The following is a 21,501-nucleotide window of genomic DNA, read 5'->3' on the forward strand; positions in this document are numbered from 1 at the left end:
GGGTTTACTGTTATTTAAACTTGAAGACTGTACAATGTACTGTAAAAATATGCTTTTTTATTAAATTCTAAAAAGCTAGTGATCCACACACTAATCCTTACATAAGCAACAAGAAAAAAAACAGCACAATACCCTTTTTTATGTTATAAAAAAAAATCTCAGAAAAGTAACATTTGAAGCAAAATACAAATTCAATTGAAGACTATGCTAACTTTTTTCAACAATTACAATTTTTTGCAAAAAACATTAATATTTTAAGAGCAAATACAGTAGACCTTTTTTCCTGGTATATTGTGCATAAAAGAGCATTCCTGTCTGCTTCAACGCTTTGCCTTTTTCATGGGCTTAAACCTGTCAAATTATTCCATTTGATTTCAGAGAATTCTCATATGGCAATCTATTTTATTTACTTTATCTTCAATAAAATGGTTCAGTGAGCATTAGCAACTATGAGACACAAGTTTCAATCAGTCGTCTGGCAAAGGCGTCAATCTACATTAGACCTACTGTGCTGTGAGTTGCAGCTAGAAAGCTGGAGTAAGACAGGGCAACAGTGAATGAGTGAGCAAGGCCTAATAAAGCAGCAATGAAGAGAAAGAAAATTCTCCCTAGACACTACAGTACACTGCTTATACAATACGGGTGCCTAGTTCAACACACCAGTAGCTTCTTAATAAAGCTGACAGCTAAAAGGGGGCTCCAGACTCTAACTTTATTTTACATGACAACTACAGTAATAGCCCTCTGTTCTCAAGCAAGCAACATTTAAAAACCTGTATTCCAGTCAGTTAAAAATTATGAATGTGTGTCACACACAGCAAAGAACTCTAAAAACATTTAAGAATTTAAGATTTATGTCATTTCTTCCATAACAGTTTTACATAATTATTGAGGCAACAGCATTTTTCAACTGCTTTCCCCTACAGATTTCTATGATATTTTAAATATAGCTATTGGATTAGCTATAAACCACAAAATAATCAGTGTGTTTGAGCAACAACTCATTTCTCAAGATGATATCATTAAGGACTAATTCTAAAAATTGTAGAGCATCACTTCTAGATGCCATGAAAATGTCTCCCAAAGCACAAACTTTGTAATAAGTGGTGCAAGTTCATATTTGATATGGACTGTAAAAAGCAGATTATTGTAATAGTGCTCTTTCCAGCAAATCAGTCCATTAAGAATGTACTTAATGTTCACTTGAACTGAAAAGCAGGCCAGTTAAAATCCATATTTTGCTACTTTGCATAATCATAGAAAAAATTACTACCTAGTAGTTCCAGGCCACAAATTTGATTTTATAAATGTAAACTACTTTTGATTTTGACAAAAGAAAGTTGCCCTCACTTTAAGATTCCATTAAAAATGTTTCAATGAGTTCCTAAAATATCAGTAATTTGCAGCTGACTACTATTATCTTGCACAGATAATTCAAAATGTTAAAATAAATGGGTCCTTCTTTTATCTAAAAAAAGATTCTAACAAAAAGTCAAGTATTGTTTTTATGTTTCTATCTTTGCTTGGTAGGAATTAGAGTTTAGGTGCAGCCCACCTCATTATTTTGGGGGAAAAAATTTCAACCTTTTTCCTATAGCATTATCCCTATTTGCCTCCCCTCCAATTATGCTCTTATCACAGCAGTCTCCTTCTGGCCGGAAATGTGGAATATGCAGCTTCCTCTGAGGATATAGTTAATGCCACTCCATCAACCAGCTGGCAGACTTACTCTGATTTAGAGACAAAATGCTTCATACTTCAGATCACCAGCAAATTATGAGTTGTTGCATAGTTTCTGAGTCTAGGTCTGTTGCAAAGGAACTACAAGTGACGTTGCTTCACACGTGGACATCAGTGTTCCCCTCTAGTTTTTCCCACCCTACAGCAGAATGACTTTTCTTATGTGCACCAAGATGGGGGTGACATATGACGTGGAGATGATGTGTGACACATGACCTTCATATTAGAGCACATAAACTTCATGTGGCAGTAGTGGGGCCAAGGGATCTGCCTGTGGGAAGGGGCTCAGGGAGTGGGCACAGGGTTGAGGTCCAGGAGTGCAAGGTCTCTGGCTGGGGGTGCAGGCTTTGTGATGGGGTTGAGGATAAGGAGTTTGGGGTGTAGAAAAAGGGCTTCACATTTGAGGAGAGGCTACAGACTGGGATGCAGGAGGCGGTACAAGCTCTGGGCTGGAGGCCTGTGGGCTTTGGGGTGGGGCCAGGGATGAGAGCTTTGGAGTGCAGGAGGGTGCTCAGGGCTGGGGGACTCAAGATGGGGCAGCAGGTTAGGGCTTTGGCTTAGCTGGGTAGCTTCCTGTTTGGGATGGTGGGGAGGGGCCCCTTTCTACTGGCCATGGCAACTTGATGCTGTGGCCGATGGGGAGGGTTCCCTGCTGCTCTCCAGGGCAGCTCTGTGCTGGGGTCAGCGGGGAGGGGAACCCTCTATTGTCCCTAGCAGCTTCAGTATCTCTCTCTCCTTGCTACAGCTCAGAGCGTCTGCATGTGGCTTAATAGCCCCTGTACAGGGCAATATGGGAAGCTGCACAGTCATGCAGCTTAGGGGGAACTTAGCTGGACATGTCAATATTATATTATTTATGCTAAAAATGTAGACAAACATAGTCCTTAATAAGTAAAGACAGTCTAAAAATACAAAGAATAGGATATTGTGCATGAGCTATACTGTTAGTTATGTAGTGTGATCAGTATTGTAGCTGAAACAGTGCAGTGAAGATCAGGAAGCAGAAGCAGCTGAACCCCAATGGCTCCTTTTAAAACCAAAGGAAGGAATCACAAGATTGATGACATATTTAGACAAGCTGGATCAGCTTCAGGTTAGGAATGGCTCACTGCAACTAACCACTGGATAACATTGTAGATCCTGAAAGAAGTCAATTTTAAAACATTCATCCAAAGGAAAGGGCATTTCAATTCTGAATGGAGAGGCTATTCAAGGAACAGAGGAGAGAGGGGGGAAAGCAAAGGGTCCTGTCTGGAGTTGCTTTTCAGTTGCAAAAGAAACTGGCATGAAAAAAATACACTGATACTGTGAGGCAATTTAGTGAAAAAAAAAAATATGGAGCATATCCCAAAGAGCTTACAATCAAAATGTAGGTACAAGATGGTAAAAGGTGTGGTTAACAAAGGCAGATGGTAAGATAAGGTAGAAGGGTTACAACAAGATGACAATTATTCATTTTAAGGACATGCATATCTTGGTGAGTCAATTAATGTTCGGTAAAAAAATCATTAGTATTGCCTCATTTCTAAGAAGAATTGTGTAAAAAGCAAGCCTGAAGGAGGGATTTGAATGAAGTGACTTCTTGCATCAGAATTGGAAGGGAATCCAATAAGCAAGAAAGGATTCACAATAGATGACAAATAGAATGAATATACCTGATGCAAACTCAGAATCTCATGTTAGATATTTTACAATGTGCAACACTTTGCAATTCAACCATAAATATTTTTGTGCAAAGGGAAGCCACAGATTGAAAACTAAGTCTTTAATTGTAATAGTACTAAAGCAAGAAGTAAATTCCTTGAAGATGAGGAGGGGAAACTTTTTTAAAATCCAGTTTGACAATGGAGAGCATTTTCCCCGATTTTCCCAATTTTTTTTAATTTTAAAATTTTCCAACCAGAAATGCTGTGTTTCAGTTAAATTAATTATTCTAACAAAAACACTGTAATTAGAATGAAAATATAGTTCTGATATACATTTATTCTATCAGTACAAAGAAATGGTGTTCTGTCCCTTAGACACTCCGGAAAGTAAATGAGGTATGGAAGAACTTGCATTCAAAATTTAACATTCTTTACTTTTTGAAAAACGACCATAGGCCCTCCCACTTTCCTGCAAGAAATAAAAAAAACTATTGCTAGAAAAGCCAAATACATTTTGGCTTTCTGAACATGAAACTTTTTATGTGGATTATATTTAGCAGGATGTTATGGGCTATAACAGACTGACCTCTGTTGGAAAGGAAACAGAATAATAGTTACTTTCATCCATATGTGGTAGGTAGGACTGTCTTATGGTCCAGACATTTTGGATTCAACAAAAATATATTGCCAAAGTGTTATAGGTAACTCAGTATTAATGCTTTTCTGGCATTACTTGGTACAGAATCTGGTAAAGCTCCAGAAAAAACAGGCTTTTTTTCTGAAATTGCTGTTGTTGGCTGACCAGATTGTAATTGCAGCATGCCAGTGTAACAAATATATTCCTACCATAAACAAACAGTTCTCCAGAATATGGGACATTAACCATGGAGAAATTGGCTAATATGCCTCTCAGGCAGACACATGGCTGGAAAATATAGAAAATTTTCCATCTTTGCTTAGAAAACAGTGTATTTGATCTGCTTTGTGTCCTAAACTTTTCTGGACTGGATAGCATACATGGTAGCTTGGTGAGAAAAAAACATCCTGTACTTACAGGACTACTTTAAATATGTAGCTTATATAGACTCCATATTTCTGTGCCACACCCCAATATTATGATGGTGACATTGCCTGTTCCTTCCCTTGAATTGAACAGGTACCAGGGTGACCAGACAGGATGTTCCATTGGCCACGTAATTACTATAGTTACCATAATATCAAGACCAAGGCAGGGGTCCTGTCTTTCATCTCCTTCCTGTGCTTCTGAACATTTTCCCCATCTACTTGCCCTCTCATTCATTGAAGCAGGATTCAGGGTGTCTGTTTTATTCACCAAAGATTCAGGGCTGAGTTGATGTATGACTGCAAGGTGGCGGTGATAGTGGAAGTATGGGTGGGAGGAATCTCATTACTTAGTTAAATGTTACATATTTGTATCACATTCTTGATTATTATGTTTGCTTCAATTCGTTCACAAATTTCTAGACAATTTTCACCGCCTTCCTGTAATCATATCATTACAGTTTCTAGGTTTGCCAGACTGAGGATGGCCATTAATACTTACAATGGAATCAGTAATGAGCCAATTAACATAAGACGATGAATACACAAGCTCCATAAACTGATGAGTTTGGGAGTAAGAAAGGAAAGATTGTTCAGGGGCTAAGGCACTAGCCTAGGAATTGGCAGACCTGGTTTCAAATCCCTGAGCCATGTCAGATTTCTTGTGTGACCTTGGAGAAGCCACTTAATGTCTCTGTGCCTCAGTCCCCTGCCTATAAAATGGAATTAATAGCCCTTTCTTCTCTTTTAGGGGTGCTGAAATTTCAAAAGACCCAAACACAGAACAGGGATGTGTCTGCTTTTCTATACAAGTGAAGAGTGGCTAATACCAGTGTATACATGCAAATGGACTTAGTTCCGATGATGGTGCCTTGGCAGGGTGTGCCAGTGTAAGACCAAGAGGTCCAATAAGGAGTTAGAGAAGGTCTTTTGGAACCAAATTGTGAGAGCTCTTTTCTGTCAGGCAACAGTTGCTTTTTGTTTGATATCTATGAATTAACTTGTTGCCAAACTAGGAAAATTATCATGTATACATCTCCTTTCCACTGTGTCTACAGCAATACCTATGCAATTAAAAAACAAAAACAAACACAGGATGTTTTAAAACAATTCTTTGGGGCAGTTCCAGACACAGATAACTCTAAAGGAGGTTTCATAATCTCATCATTTGCATATTTATTCCCTCTAAATTCCTTTCCTAGATATACCTAGGTTAGGGTTCTTATTTTTTTAATGTGTATATCCTTCCAGCACTCCTTTGAGGTAGGGAAGTACTATTATGCCCACTTTACAAGTAGTAAATTGAAGCACACTAAGCGTAAAGGACTGATTTCAAAAGTACCTAGGCACCTGAAGATGCAGATAAGCACTTTCAAAAACCCCATTGGCCCCTAAATACCTACACTCAATGATAGTCCCACTAGGTACCCACTTAAATTGTTTAGACTCCTAAAATATCATAGAAGCTGTCCCTAAGTGATCTGCTGTAGAGCAGATCATGGAACTGAATGTGGGTCTTCTAAGTCTCAGGCTGGACCCTCCAGCTGTGGCAACTTGAGAGTATGGGTGCACAAAGTACACAAATCTCGCAATGAGATAATGTGAACATATGGTCATTGAGTTCATGGAGTTGTGTCTGTTCCCAAAAGAACACAGGGTAAGGACACAGGAATTTTAATAAAGTGATGGTGCTGACATGCTAAAAGTGTGTGTGTGTAAACAAATTTTCTAACCAAGACAGTTTAGTTATCTCGCTACTAAAATAGTTGATGTCATGAAGCCAGACATACAAAGTTCACTTTAATCTTTCAATCCCCAAGAGTATGCAATCAAATTTTAAAAGACAAAATGAATTTAATTGTCTTCAATTACAAATGTATCATTTTGGGGATTTACTGCACTGTTACATTCTTCATTTAAAACAAAACTGAACTGTACAATTCCAAAAGTGTTAATGCAGATGGACTCATAGTACATGCAATGTGTAATCAAAGCATCTAGTATAAATATTGCCTCAACAGAAATATTATAAGAATGTGAAAGAATAATTTTCTTTTTCAGCTTCTTCCACAAAAAACTGTAGTATAAACATGCCCATTTTTTATAACTGAAGCATCACTGTGACAATTATTTCCAAAAATTAATTAGTGATTTTTGATTTCTCTTAACTACCTACATTCAACTTTTCTTAAATATTCCAAATGAACTGCTAGAAGATGTACATTTTGCAACTGAGGTTTTTTTTGGGGGGAGGAGGGGGAGCTGAAAAATAAGGAGAGGGAACCGTGATATAAAGAGAATGGGGAACAGGGAAGTCATCCTTCCCTTACTAACATGCCCTCTAACTCCTCTTGCCTACAGTCTAGTCTCTATACAAGTAGTAACACATCTCTGTGAATAATAGGAAGCAACATGAAGTCAACTGAACTATGATTGGAAAATCAGAGATAGTAATCTTAGGGAAGGAAAGCTATAAGCAATATTATTTATAGATTTTCCAGTGCTTGAACTGTACTCACCTCCTTCTTCCAGGCCTTAAAAAGATTTCCTAATTTCAACCTTGAATTGGATTGGTGTCTGAGATCAATTCCAGCATTACTGGCCTATAAAACAAAAGTATTTGTTACTAACATTTCCTCATTTGTCACATGCAAAATGGCCTCTGATTTATTTATAAACTTACATAACTAGTTCCACATTTTCATGAGATGTTTAGTAAAAAGGGTTGGTAGGACACTGTTTACTGTTCTTCAAACAACTAGCCAATGAGCCAGTCATAAGACGGGATTTTCAGGTCTCTCCTCCACATCGGTCTTCTCTCCTGAGCCTCTGGTCTCTCAGGGTGTGTCTAGACTACATGCCTCCTTCGACGGAGGCATGTAGATTAGCCAGATCGGAAGAGGGAAATGAAGCCGCGATTAAAATAATCGCGGCTTCATTTAAATTTAAATGGCTGCCCCGATCTGCCGATCAGCTGTTTGTCGGCAGATCGGGGGAGTCTGGACGCGATGCCCCGACAAAGAAGCCTTTCTTCATCGACACAGGTAAGCCTCGTGAAACCAGGCTTACCTGTGCCGATGAAGAAAGGCTTCTTTGTCGGGGCATCGCGTCCAGACTCCCCCGATCTGCCGACAAACAGCTGATCGGCAGATCGGGGCAGCCATTTAAATTTAAATGAAGCCGCGATTATTTTAATCGCGGCTTCATTTCCCTCTTCCGATCTGGCTAATCTACATGCCTCCGTCGAAGGAGGCATGTAGTCTAGACACACCCTCACTCCGTCTCTTTCTCTCCTCCTTCTACTGCCTCCCTCACCCCTCTCAGCTCTCCTCTGCTTCCTGCCTCTCTCTCTGTCTCTCTCTTTCTCTTCTCCTCCCCCTCCTGCCTCTCACTTGGGGGACCGCGGAGCCCAAATGGCCTTTTGGGCTCCGCACTCTTTTAAAAAACAAGATATGAAAAGTCCTGTCACCAAGAGTAAAGAGAAAGATCTGGCAGACAGATCTTACTTGGGAGTCTCTACAATGGAACAGTTGAAGGAGGACAGCAGAGTAAACTGAAGGAGGAGGACATCATTCCTTAAGGAAAGGATACAGATCCTCAGCTGATTTAGTAGACATGACTCTTTTGAAGTAAACAGAGCAGTGTTGCTTTACATCAATTGAGGATCTGGCCCACATACAGCATAATCTTGGTCTCCTTGCTCCTGGGACATGGGAATCTTCCCAATAGTAATTATGGCCAGTAAAAAAGGAGGCAAAAACTTAAAATGAAAGAGCTAAGTTTGGCTGTATTATAATTACATTTGTAAGAAGTGCTCATCCAGAGACCAAACCATCACTGTAACAGATATCATAAAAACATTTGAAATATATTTTTAAAGACCTTCACACTCTTGGAAAGAAACAGGTCCTACATCCATTTCAAAAGCTGACATGAAACTGTATCTGCGAAATAACAAAAACTGTTTCTAATTTTAAATATTTCCATTGCTTTTTATTACAGCATTTCCAGATAAATGAAGTCAGGATTTAATGTTTCTTGGATTTGTTCCAAAGCCTCATTTGGTAACACTTTTTGTGTGTGTTCTGAAAACTATGACACACAGTTTTCATAGACACAATGATTCTAGTAGTTTCAGTTAAGCAGCAAATCTATTCTATCCGTGCTCTAAATGAGCCAACAAATTCTATTTCTTTAGTATGTGGTAGATATCTCCTTAATCTGATTGTTTCTTATTAGAATTTGACAATATTTATAAGGATATTATTTGTTCCATTCTGTAAGAATTTGTTTTGGTTCTCATTCCACATGAATTCTTCTTACAGCTTTCAAATGAATTCACCAAAACTTGCCAATGCTTCAACAATATTTTGACAAAGTTATGGAGGCTTAATATGGCAACCATTCTTTACACAAGTTGGCCCCAGTCAAGTAAGCAGTTCCACTAAAATCCACAAAACTGATAGCCACTCACCTAAGAGGTATTAATGTAATTGATTTCAGAGTCACATTCATTTTTTACTTGCCACATAGAACACATTTCCTAGTCAACTGTTATAGCCAGGCCCTAAAATACAACCAGATTTGCTCAAATCCAACAAACACTCACCTACAAGATCTTTATCAAGCATTTTTTAAATTAAAATACCTACCCAGAGAAGGGAAAAAATAGATCAACAGAGCCAAAAGAGTACCTGGACATCAGATTCTTCAAGATAGACCCTACAAAGACAACAATAGAACTCCACTTGTCATCATCTATAGCCCCCAACTTAAACTCCTCCAGTGCATTATCAACCATCTACAACCTATCCTGGAAAATGACCCCTCACTCTCACAAGCTTTGGGAGACATGCTAATCTTCACCTAAAAACAACCCCCTAACTTCAAACAAATACTTTCCAGCAACAGCTCAACACACCTCAATCATACTCCTCCAGGAACCCAACCCTGCAATCAACTACCGTGCCAACTCTGTCCATCTATACAAGCAACATCACAGGACCTAACCACATAAATCACCACATCAGAGGCTCATGTGATCCACCAATGTGATCTATGTCATCAAGTGCCAGCAATGCCCCTCTACCATGTATATTAGCCAAAGTGGACAATCTCTACAACAAAGGATTAATAGACACAAATCAGATATCTGAAAAGGTAACACACAGAAACCTGTTGGGAGACATTTTAACTTGCCCAGACACTCATTAATGGATCTCAAAGTTTATATATTATTACAAGCCAATTTTAAAAACCATCTTGAAAGGGAAACTGCAGAACTTAATTTCATGTACAAGTATGATACCTACAATAGAGGTATTTGCTACATTCCACATCTCAACAACATAAAAAAGCCAAACACCAGGTACTTATGAGTACTTAGAACCCACACTATCAGCTTTAGCTTGGACACTCTAATTGACTATTTTTTTCCCCATTTTTCTCCTTTCCTTTCCGTCTCCATCCCCTCTCTTTCTCTGCTATTTATTTGGAACCTGGACTCCTTAAATTCCATTCATCTGAAAAAGTGGGTTGTGCCCACGAAAGCTCATGATACCATTTACATTTTTGTTTTTTAGTCTCTAAGGTGCTGCAGCACTATGGCTATGTCTAGACTGCAAGCCTCTTTCGAAAGAGGCTCTTTCGAAAGATACTTTCGAAAGAGCCTCTTTCGAAAGAAAGCGTCTAGACTGCACGTTGAACTTTCGAAAAAGCGGCTTGCTTTTTCGAAAGAAAGCATCCAGTGAGTCTGGATGCTCTCTTTCGAAGAAGCCCTATTTACATTGAAGAACGCCTTCTTTCGAAAGAGGAACTTTTGAAAGAAGGCGTTCTTCCTCGTGAAATGAGGTTTACCGCCATCGAAAGAAAAGCCGCGTTCTTTCGATTTAATTTCGAAATAATGCGGCTTGAGTCTGGACGCAGGGGAAGTTTTTTCGGAAAAAGGCTACTTTTCCCAAAAAAAACCCTGAGTCTGGACACAGCCAAAATGTTGTTTTTTAAGTTTTTTCAATTACAGAATAACATGGCTACCTCTCTGAAACGTTACAACATAAAAAGTTGAATAATTTACAGAAATGTATATAGTGTAATGGGAAGGAAAAATACTCTGCATAAATCAGCGATTGGAGATGGTAGAGAAATCAGAACAGAATCCTAATTAAATTCTTGTAAAATACAGATGATAACCCTTATCAGCTCATATGTATAATAATTAAATTTGTCAACATAGGAAAGACAGACTTGACCCTGATCCAACAGCTTGCTTCACATAAGTATACCCCTTCTCTCTTCTGACACCCTGACTCACGTTGGGCAGTACTTTCCTAAATAAGTGGACTTCTTGTGGAATAAGATACTACCCCACATAGCCAGAGTGGCGGGATTTGGACCTCAATTATATTAATTGTTACGTTTTTGGAGAACCTATTAAGTAATTCAAAATTAAAGCCAAATTCCAATATCTAGGCAACAGTATAGCTAGAGCTCTGTGTGGATTCTGTTGGAAATAAGCCAGGACGCTCTGGATGCACGTGAAAACAAGCGGAGGATTTATTAGACATCAGCTGATGGAGTGACACGCAGGGGTTACCCTGGTGAACACTGGTTAATTAACACTATACAATAGGTTATATAGTCAGCAGGTGGACGGAGGAAAAATGATTTGATAGGTCTAGCAGCAAGACGAAATGAGCACATAAGCCAATAGATCTACTAAAGATTACATAATATCTCCGCCCATTGCAAAGTAACAGCTCGTTAATTAAGATACAGGTGGTTATTGTTCAAATGCCAAAACATGTCAGCAAAACAGTAATAACATTTTAGTCTGCATAGATGATGATGTTGCTATAGCAGGCGGGTATGGCCTTGAGTTGGTGCAGCACTTGGTTCTCAGGCTTATTATCTAGGAGTGAAGCAAGACAGTTTAAGCAGATTTTATGAATGTTATCTTAAGCAAAATGTGTTACGTTACCAACTGAGACCCTGTCCGAGTGTTTTAGAACGTGGTTGCTATGGTGCCCAGGGTCTTTTACTGTCTGCAGTTTTTATCCTGACTGTGGTGTTCCCAGGCCTTAATCCTAGAATGGAGTTATGCTGTTTAGAGGCCTACTAGCACACTTAGGGCTGCCTCAGTTTACCCTACAGATACCAAATACATATCTGCATCTGTATCTGCAAAAATAAGCCACAGACCCTCATACTGACATTGTCGAATGTGGACACCCTTGCATATGAAGCGAATATGTGCAGAATTGCAGGGTTCAAGATACAAAATTTGTATCCACATCTACATCCATATCAATAAAAATGAGCTGTGGATATCTGCATCTACATCCACAGATGCACATACACGCAGATATAAAGAGGATATCCATGGATTTGCAGGGCTCTAAATATTGCATCACTTTAAAGAACAAAATATTATGTCTATGTGTAGTAGGCATTGTAACTTGTGCTCCTGTTTTCCATTTGTTACATTCACCTGTTGCCTCAGACTGTAAATTCTTCAGGGTTGAATTCTTTGTGTCTGTTATACAATCTGTGTTTACAGTCTATAGGTATTACCATAATAAAATAAAATAATATTATTAGATGCATATGTTCTTCCTCATAATCTCTATGATATTATTTTGGCATGTGCCCACACAAATGAATTCCAGTACTAGTCACTGAGGCAGTTCCAGTTCTTTGCTTGGGAGGTTTCACTAGAGGGCAGCACTGAGCAATTGATCCTTTACCTCAAGAACTCTTCCAGATAGGTTGAGAAAATGGCATGCTCTTCTGCTGTATAAAGAGCCAGATTGTATATCCTCTCTTCCACTTGTAAGCAGATAGGTGTACAAATAATCTGATTGGTAACACTTGGGCTACTTGCATAAGTAACTGCTCACCAATGGAAATAAAAGGTTCACAATCTGGCTCAAAGTTTGCAAATGTCTTAGGTGTGGATATGAAGCACATTTCTCCATGTTTAATTATAAATGTACTTGAAAACTTTTTCAAACATGGCTCAAGCCCAACTTCACAAGATGATTTTGAAACTCCAATTATTGTTAAGGAGACATACAGAAATCTAAGACCAGATCCTATGCTTAAATAAATCAATTTAGCTGCACTGACTTCAGTGAAGTGGGGCTGACTCATATCAGCTGAGGATGTAGATCATTAATGGTATATCTGTTTCAGAGTCCATATCCTGCAGCCTTCTAATGTATGAGCCTTCCATTCTATTGAATATGTCTTTCATAAACAATTTTTAAAATATAATGCAAGATAGTCCTTTGGCTTAAGTCATAACTTCTATAATGTCAATACACATTTGTACTTTATTTTAAAATATATTGTCCAAGTCCAACAACATTGTACAATACTGTACAATGCATATGTTCTGTGCCATATGCATTATATCTGTAATAGAAACACATAGTTCATCTTTAACATGCACAGTATCTGCCAATGTAAGTTTCATTTTCAAGGCATTAACATGATAAAAAGTAGTTTAAAAAGAAAACAAATTTTAAAATGCAGAAAATTAAAACAAAAGCAAAAAAGAAAACATTACTTTCCTTACTGACAGTTCTACCTCTTGAGTAAAACAATCCCTGCAATTGAAAAACACAGGTAGCCTAACCTACATCAGCACTACTGGATGACATTATAATTAACAAGAACATGCAAAATAAATTAATAGTTATGTTTTATAATCATGTCAAAGTGAAATGAGCCCATAAAGAGGCATCAGTACTTATGTGATCTCGTTAGCCAATTTTTATGTGCTATTTTATATTACTACTCATTGAGCTGAAGGTTGTTCAGAGTGTGGATGTAGCAATGTTGGACCCAGAATATTAGAGAGACAAGCTGGGTGAGGTAGCTATAGGTTGTATTTTGTCACTACATCAATGGATCTGAATTTTAAACAATTGGTAATATAAATATCTTAAGCATGTGAACTATTTTGATAGTGCTGTACACAAACCTTTTTATTAGACAAAGAAAAAAACATCATGTATCCTTCCATTAGAGATGCTTTCCTTTTTCTTGTTCCCCCATTTTATACAAATTTGAATTACTGTTCAGATTACAGACCTTTACATTTGAAGACCCTCCAAAACCCATTTTTGATTTTTATGAATTTGAAATAATTTTCTGACCAAAATTTCTCCATTTAACTAAAGAGAAGTTCAGTCATGAAAATACTCAGATTTAACAAAATGTTACAAACTGTAGACCACTAGTCAAAGATTATATCCCTGAAGTCTCTCATAGTAGAAATATCTTAAAGGCCAAAGAATGAGAGCCTCATCATCAGCAACTTACTGTATGATCCCTACAAATAAAATTTGCTTAATCTGTACCTCTGATATGCAATTGATATATCATTTCTCAAGCTAGATTTCCTAAAGATGAATGGGACATTCGTCCAGTGAACTCATCATAAGTCACTGGAGAAAGCAGTAGAAAAGTACAAATAAATGACATGCTCAGAGCAAACAAAACAAAATTGTCTGAATAGTTGGGTGTGAATGTTAAACCAGTCCCTAATTTGCATAGCTGGTATATGTGTGATAAGATTAATGTCAGTGTGAGTTATCTAACAGTAGGCAAGAGTAGTATCAGGTTCATGTAAATTTTTTGAAATATTTAACAAACATTCAAAGGAATCATAACTTAATTTAACTTCACACGGGGTTGTCAGTTTCTAGAAATGTATACTTTATTTTAGTCATTGCACACAGAATCCCATTTGCCTGTTGTACATGAATTCTCTTATGATCCTCATGCTAGTGTTTAGTGACCTTCTACAATAGCATGTGGTGTTTGATACTAAAACAGACTCTTCACAATAAATCAGTTCCTGGCATTCTTTGTGATTTTTAAACTCCCATAAAAAGAGTGCAGGTTGAACCTCCCAAATCTGGGACTCTCTGGTACTGCAACATCTGTGGTCCAGAAGGAAGGACCATGGATGTTGCTGGACAAGAGAGCCCCGGAGGCGAGCAGCATAAGTCAGCTGGGAGTCTCACAGGTGCTGGGGAGCCTCAGAGCAGCCAGCAGGGGCTGGTCTTATGGTTGGGGAAGCCCCAGGCCAGGGAGCTCTAGCAGCGATCGAGAGGAATCCCCAGCACTGGCCGGAACTCCCAGCCCTGGCCAGAAACCTAGACAGCAGCTGAGCTGGCAGCAGCTCAGGGGAATCCCTGGCCAGGACCCCCAGGGGAAGTGGAGTCAGCGGCAGCCAGAAGAAATGCCCAGCTCCAGCTCTGGCCCGGAATCCAAGCAGCGGTGAGGCCAGCGGTGACCAAAGGGAATTCCTGGTATAGGAAACTGACCCTGGGAACCCCGGCATGGGACCAGCAGTGGTGAAGGAAGCCCAGGCTTCTGGGACACCCACAGCCCAGAGAGGAGCTTTGACCTCCCCTGGTCCAGCAAACTCCCTGGTTCAGGATCACTCAGGACCTGACGGTGACAGACCAGGGAGGTCCAACCTGTACAGTCACTTAAATAAAGAACTATCACTAATGTTCGGTAAACATCTGCAACAGCATCTCTCTCTTCTGTGAGTTCTTTGGAAGTGACTGCAACTGATTTCCCTGACTTTGGCATTTGAAAAGATTATCCTTTAAATAGTTATTAGACAGAATGCAGCAAATGAGGTATAGGCAGTAAGGAGAGTGACTTATTTTGTGGCAACTTCAATTCTTTGGGTTGTTTTGGCCCTATGGATTCTTTACCATGATACTTCTCAGCAGTAACTCAAAAGCAAGGTGGCTGCTGAGGATACAAGTCCATTATGGTTTGGAGGATGGCATTGCCAACGATAGTATTAGCCCTGAAAAAAAGATGACATAATGAAAAAGTGTGAATGGAACAGCCTTTAGTAGCAGTACAAATGTGGACTGAGCTCAAACAAGGATGCTGCATCCAAAAGGATTCACAAGTTAAAATGCAACTGGAAAATCACTTTGACAGTCTTTTGAGTGGAAATAGGCTGCCTCTTCATCTGCTTTGCAAATGTTACAATCTAGAAAAGGTCTTGAAGGTCTTAATCCTGCATGTCAGAGTATAAATTGAGAGCCCTTCTGATAACTAATGTGCCTAGCCTCTTTTTCTCTCTGGAGACCTGAGGCTTTGAGAAGATCACTGGAAGATGGATCTCTTGATTTATATATTATTCTGAAGAGACCTTAGGGAAGAACTATTGTAACCTTATTTTTAGAGAAGGCGGTACATCAGGTCTGCCATGAGCACACCAAGTTCTCTCATCCATCTATAGCTGAAGGATACTTATGAGGAATTAAGTCTTGGGGCAGAGAAGAGAACAAGGCAGCCATTGGTTCAAACAGATGATTCCTCGGGGCACTGAGAACCCAAGTAAGATACCACTGAAGGGATAAGTTCTATACAGGAGTTTAATGGAGTCAAGACCTCCAGCTTGTTTTAACCCCTTCTGGGCAGAATGTGGCAGCCACCCTACTACTGGGGGGAAACAAATCATGTAAGTCCTTAAGGAATATGGCATAGTGGGGTGGGCAAAAACTGAAATGGCTTTGATGGATGAGCTGAAGGCTCTAATAGCCAGCCAAATGTACTCTAATTGAGCACATTTCAGAAACCTTGTATCTTTCATTCTAACATGTAGTCTAGGATTTTGAAGAATAGAACTTCGGATGCTTGAGAAGTTAGTGGATTCACTGAAGTTAGTGGATTCTGACCCCTGCCATGTGAAGAGGTACTAATCCTATGCTTTTCTGATCTACAGCATGTTCATTCTCTTACTATCACTCCACTATTATAGGGAAAGGAAGGAAATAAATCTGATAAGTTTGGGTTGGATTGGTCTGGCTGACTGATTTTGGAGTGAGAAAACAGAATGGAAATTAAGTCACGTGGATGATGAATGGGTTGATTTGAGGACTTCAGTAAAACAATAAAAGGTTACAGGCATTCTGTGTGAATAAGTGAGGTTCTGTGGCCTGCAGCGTGGAGGAGATCAGACTTGATCCTGATGGTCCCTTCTGGCCTTAAAGTCAACAAGTCTATGAGAAGAAAGTATGACTGAGGCATAGGGTCTGAAGCAGAAGGACTGAGATAATGACAGAATGGTGTAGTTCTCTAATGTGCATGAGAAACAGATTTTAAGTGATTTTGTGAGAGAATGTCCAGATGTGAATGGTTATTGAGAGAGGAAGGGAGGGAAAGAACACTATGGCTACGTCTACACTGGCCCCTTTTCCGAAAGGGGCATGCTAATTTTAAACTTTGTAATAGGGAAATCCGCAGGGGATTTAAATATCCCCCACGGGATTTAAATAAAGATGTCCGCCGCTTTTTTCCGGCTTGTAGAAAAGCCGGAAAAGAGCATCTAGACTGGCCCGATCCTCCGGAATAAAGCCCTATTCCGGAGGATCTCTTATTCCTCTTTGAAGTAGGAATAAGAGATCCTCTGGAATAGGGCTTTATTCCGGAGGATCGGGCCAGTCTAGATGCTCTTTTCTGGCTTTTCTACAAGCCGGAAAAAAGCGGCAGACATCTTTATTTAAATCCCGCGGGGGATATTTAAATCCCCCGTGGACTTCCCTATTACGAAGTTTAAAATTAGCATGCCCCTTTCGGAAAAGGGGCCAGTGTAGACGTAGCCAATGTGTATGTAGTTGTGCAAATGAGATAAAAGGTATATTTTCAAACAGCCAGCAAAGGATCATATACATTGTGACAAAAGATCTGATTCAGTAAAAACATTGTGGGATATTATCCCCTCAAAATAAGCTTTATTGTATATTTTTCATAAGTTATCTTTTGTTCCCATGACATCAAGGAAGACAGTATAGTCCACTTTTGTTAATTTGCTAGTGATTTGGGTGAAGATTTCTCAAAGTGTGTTTTCTTGATGAAGTGAGGACTTGAGTTGAGATCAACACAGATAAAAAACAGATGTTATTTTCTGCACATGTATATTAAGATGTAGCATCTGTAATCTACCAATATAGTCAAGAAATTCATTCTGTCCCTTTTTGGTAGTATGAGCCCTAAGGCTATCTGTAATCAGATACTTCCAACACTTTCACACTAGCATCTATGTATTGTGCAACCAAAATGCTATGCAAGAGTATTATAAAACCATTAAAAAAAAATCATACAGGCTAAATTCAGTTCCCCATCAGGGTTCTGTTTATGGCCTGCAAGTCATTTCATTTACTGTTGTCCATGGCAGGGTTGCCAGATTATGTTAGTTTCCGTCCACCTCGTTTTTTTCCTACCAGTATTACTAAAGTGAAACACACGTAAACCAAGATCACGTAAAGCGTGGTACATGCTGACTGCACACATTGACTATGAGAGCCATGTGCTCCCTCTGTATCCAATCAGAGCACTGCTATGGTTCAATCAGCACCCTTCACAAATTCTAGGTACAAAGCACAGTTAACAAAACTCCCTTATACCACGAGACCATCTTGGTTATGACAATCTTGCAGGCTGCTGAGATGAAGGAGAGCCACTCACGCTGTCCATTCACTAGCCTAGGTTGCCCATCACTGTGCTAGGTGCTACAAACACACAGAACCAAAAGTTAGTGATATATGATTCATAATTCAGATATGTTTGCTGCCTTTCCGGCTAGCCTGTATGAAGTTTCAACCATTAACACCACAATTTTAAGGAGGAACTATCACATACAATAATTCAAGTCTTGTACTTCACTCAGTGTCCAATATGCAAAAATTGTCTACTTGTAATATTAAGTAAGTACAAAGTTGAGGACTTCCATAGGATTTAATAATAAACTTTTGGACAATCCCACCACTGTTTGAAGAAATGAGCTCTTCACACCACCATCTCTCCCAATACAAATCTTATTGATGTAGCTCCAACAACAGAAGACACAAAATAGATAAAAATATGCACTTCGGTTTTCAAAAAAACAACAAAAACTAGTTATTCATAAAGAAAGATTTGGCAGGAATAAACTTAGCCTATTTAACAGATAAAAAGAAATAACTTCTGAACAAAATAAGAGGCCTAAGTTAATCTAGCCATTTCTTCAGATTCTCATTTCTACATTAACTTGCACAATAAATGAGTAAAGCAATTCCCATAGCAACCTCCTTCACCATAAGATGAACATGGTATCCATGAAATACAGACCATCTTCTATACGAAATACACAAATCATAATATAATGGGGATGTGTGTAGCTTTTACACTTTAAAAGCCATAAATTTTCCAGGACATAGACATTTTCCTATTTCTTATGCTCATTTTGTGACTTTCTTTTGACAATCAATCAAATTTATTTGAATGAAATGGCCTTCATGCAAACACCTCAGGGCACTGAACAAAATCAGTATAAAAATAAATACACTAAAATATTAATAGGCTGAGCTACATATTTTTGCTTTCCAAATATTATTTATTGAAAAAGAGGGATGACTGAACAAAACATGGAGAAAGCAGCATGGTATGGAAGAGTTTCATCAACAAAAGTATATGTCATGAATACCTGCCTCCAATGACAGCATTTGCTTTATCTGTTGCAATGGAACTCAATTATAACTTCTTAAAAGTTAATGAATAATATCCCATAAAAAGTCCATCCAGGAACATGGGCCTGAACCAACAACCATTGAAGTGGAGTCTTTATATGGAATTTAATGGCCAATGGATTGGGACTCTCATGAATAGTAATTTACAATATTGGGAACATTAGTATTTTCCCACTGTCCATATTAAAATTCTTTATTTGTCTAAAGAATATGAATTCACCCAAAGTCCACAATGCACATGTAGAACAGGATTCCCCTCCCCACCACTCCTCCTCCAAATCAGGCATATCAAATACACAAAGACTCACATATTAAAGTTCCACAGGAAATTCACCTTGTAATATTTTTTGTAAAAAAGAATTAATCTTAAAGTTTCCAGATCTCAGTATGCCTTGAACAAAGGTTGCTCCTTGCAAGAGACTTAGAGAGATTTTTTTATTTTATCACAGCAACCAAAACTCTCAGGTCACTATGGTAACATGATGGTATATTTTAACTATTTTGTTTATGCTTTTTTGTGCCGAGAAGTCAAATATCCATGTTCCCTGAAACTCTATAGTAGTTTGCATGTATTCGAGTGTCTCTTCTGATGAAAGCAGAGCTACAAAACAGCTGTCTCCCTGCACCTCAACCTCTCAACCAACTACCAATTACTTTTGCAGATGTTTGTACTTTCCCTTCTCCCAAAGACCTAAGAGAAACAAATGACATCACATTGTTCGGTATCTGAAATCTTTCCTGGACCCAACAATAAATACCATACTGTAAATATTGCAAGAAATTATTACTTACTACTTATACCTCTTCAGCAGAATGCTGGGTACTTCACTGATATCGTACAGAACATTTGTGATGCTGTAAATGTTTCTGATTCAAACGTCCTAAAACAGCATGTTTCAAAGCTCTTTGTTATGTAAATAATTATACAACAGCATAATTCAGTTATAAATACACTGTTTAAAAATGAGTTGACAAAAGGTGATTATGTATTTCTCAAAAATTAAAAGTATTCCCCCATACTTTGCTTTCCACAAATAAATATGGTCACAATAGTGGGAAGATCTCCATAAAGGAATTACATTACAGTTAGTTAATTTCAAACTGTAATAGCAAACCATCATACCTGAGTGAAGTGAAAACATTACATAAGGAAAGAGATCTCTGTTTCCATTTTTCAAAGAGTTATTATTGGAACTGGGAAAGTTCTCTGATTAAGATTAGAGAAAACAATGCATACAAAATGGCAATACAGGGAGTGTATAGAAGATACAAAGGAGAAGAGGAGAAAGAAAGTAAGAGGTGAAGGCCATGTTTTACACAGATTTCACCAGCAGCTAGGATAAAAAGAAAAATGAAGTGATGCAGGTGAGTTAAATTCAGGAAAAATAATGGTAATAGGAAAGAAAGATGAAGCACCTGAGAACAACAACAAAAAAAATGAGGAGGGAAAGTGGCTAACAACTACTGCAAGAATAAATGAAAGTCACAAGAAAATGGAAAGAGAGAGAGAAAAAGAGGGTGAGAAGAGCAAGCAGCAATGCATGGATGTCACAGCAAGTTATGCCTACTGAGATTATGAGGCATTTATTTAAATCCATCTCCCACTGCACTGATCTCCGGTGCAACAAGGGTCTTGGGGAAAATTTCTGGTAGCAGCAGCAGGCCCAAGCAGGAGTGAGCAATAATTTTTGATGGGGGGGGGGGCACTCCAAGAATTGGGAAAGTGATCGAGGGCCATACTCTTCCATCATATTAATGGAGGAAGTGTGAGATCTGGACTGGAGATTGGATGCAAAAAGGAGGTTGGGGTAAGGGATTGGGGTGAAAGAGGGAGTGTCGCGTCTACGAGGCAATTCGGGTAAAGGTGGTGGTTGTGACCTGGGGCACTGGACTGGAGTGCAGGGGCTGGGTTGTGATCTAATACAGGAAGGGATTGCCTCATCCCACCTGCACACCGCTCAGAAAAGGAGCTTCTGAGGTGCAAGGGTTTGGGATGTGACCTGGGGCAGAGGATTGTGGTAGTGAGGGGAGTGAAGGAGGCAAGCAAGGTTTGGATTTTAAATTCTAATATTCAAAAGATTCTGTAAGATACTAAGAGTCCAGAAAATCTATTATGCAAAAGAAGCCATTAAATTGTAAGGAAAGTTTTGGCCTTGAATAACCCTAATTCTGTGTACTCTCAGAACATCCTAGGGACCAAAAAAAGAAAAAGAAATGGACACATCCAGAAGATTTTGGGAATCTTCACTAGTAATCAATTATAGTAACAGTTAAAGCTGTTCAGATAAAGCTCCCAAATTTTGGATACTTATCTCGACCTTATCCAAAATCCTGAGTTCTTCCTTTCCCTGTTCTTGCACCTTCTCCTCTTGCTGTCCCTGACATTATAAATTATCTGTCTACCATCAGACTCTGTATTGGATCTATTTATTCTCTCTCCCAGTTACCTTATATCAGGGGTGGGCAATAATTTTTGGTGGGGGAGTCACTCCAAGGTTTTGGTAAGT

The 21,501-nt window shown here is 38.8% G+C and overlaps 1 protein-coding gene across 5 annotated transcripts in view; it reads right to left on the reverse strand.

Annotated features, from left to right (window-relative positions):
- Window positions 1–21,501, reverse strand: part of FOXP2 (forkhead box P2) — a 671,944-nt gene that overhangs the window by 435,550 nt on the left and 214,893 nt on the right. For all 5 annotated transcript variants that reach the window (XM_006122527.5, XM_075929528.2, XM_014573351.4 and 2 more), the window contains exon 3: window positions 6,968–7,051. The gene's annotated coding sequence lies outside the window, so the exon portion shown is untranslated. The remainder of the gene's footprint in view (window positions 1–6,967; window positions 7,052–21,501) is intronic.

This window comes from Pelodiscus sinensis, chromosome 1 (assembly GCF_052426305.1).
Source record: "Pelodiscus sinensis isolate ZL-2025 chromosome 1, ASM5242630v1, whole genome shotgun sequence".
NCBI lineage: Eukaryota > Metazoa > Chordata > Testudines > Trionychidae > Pelodiscus > Pelodiscus sinensis.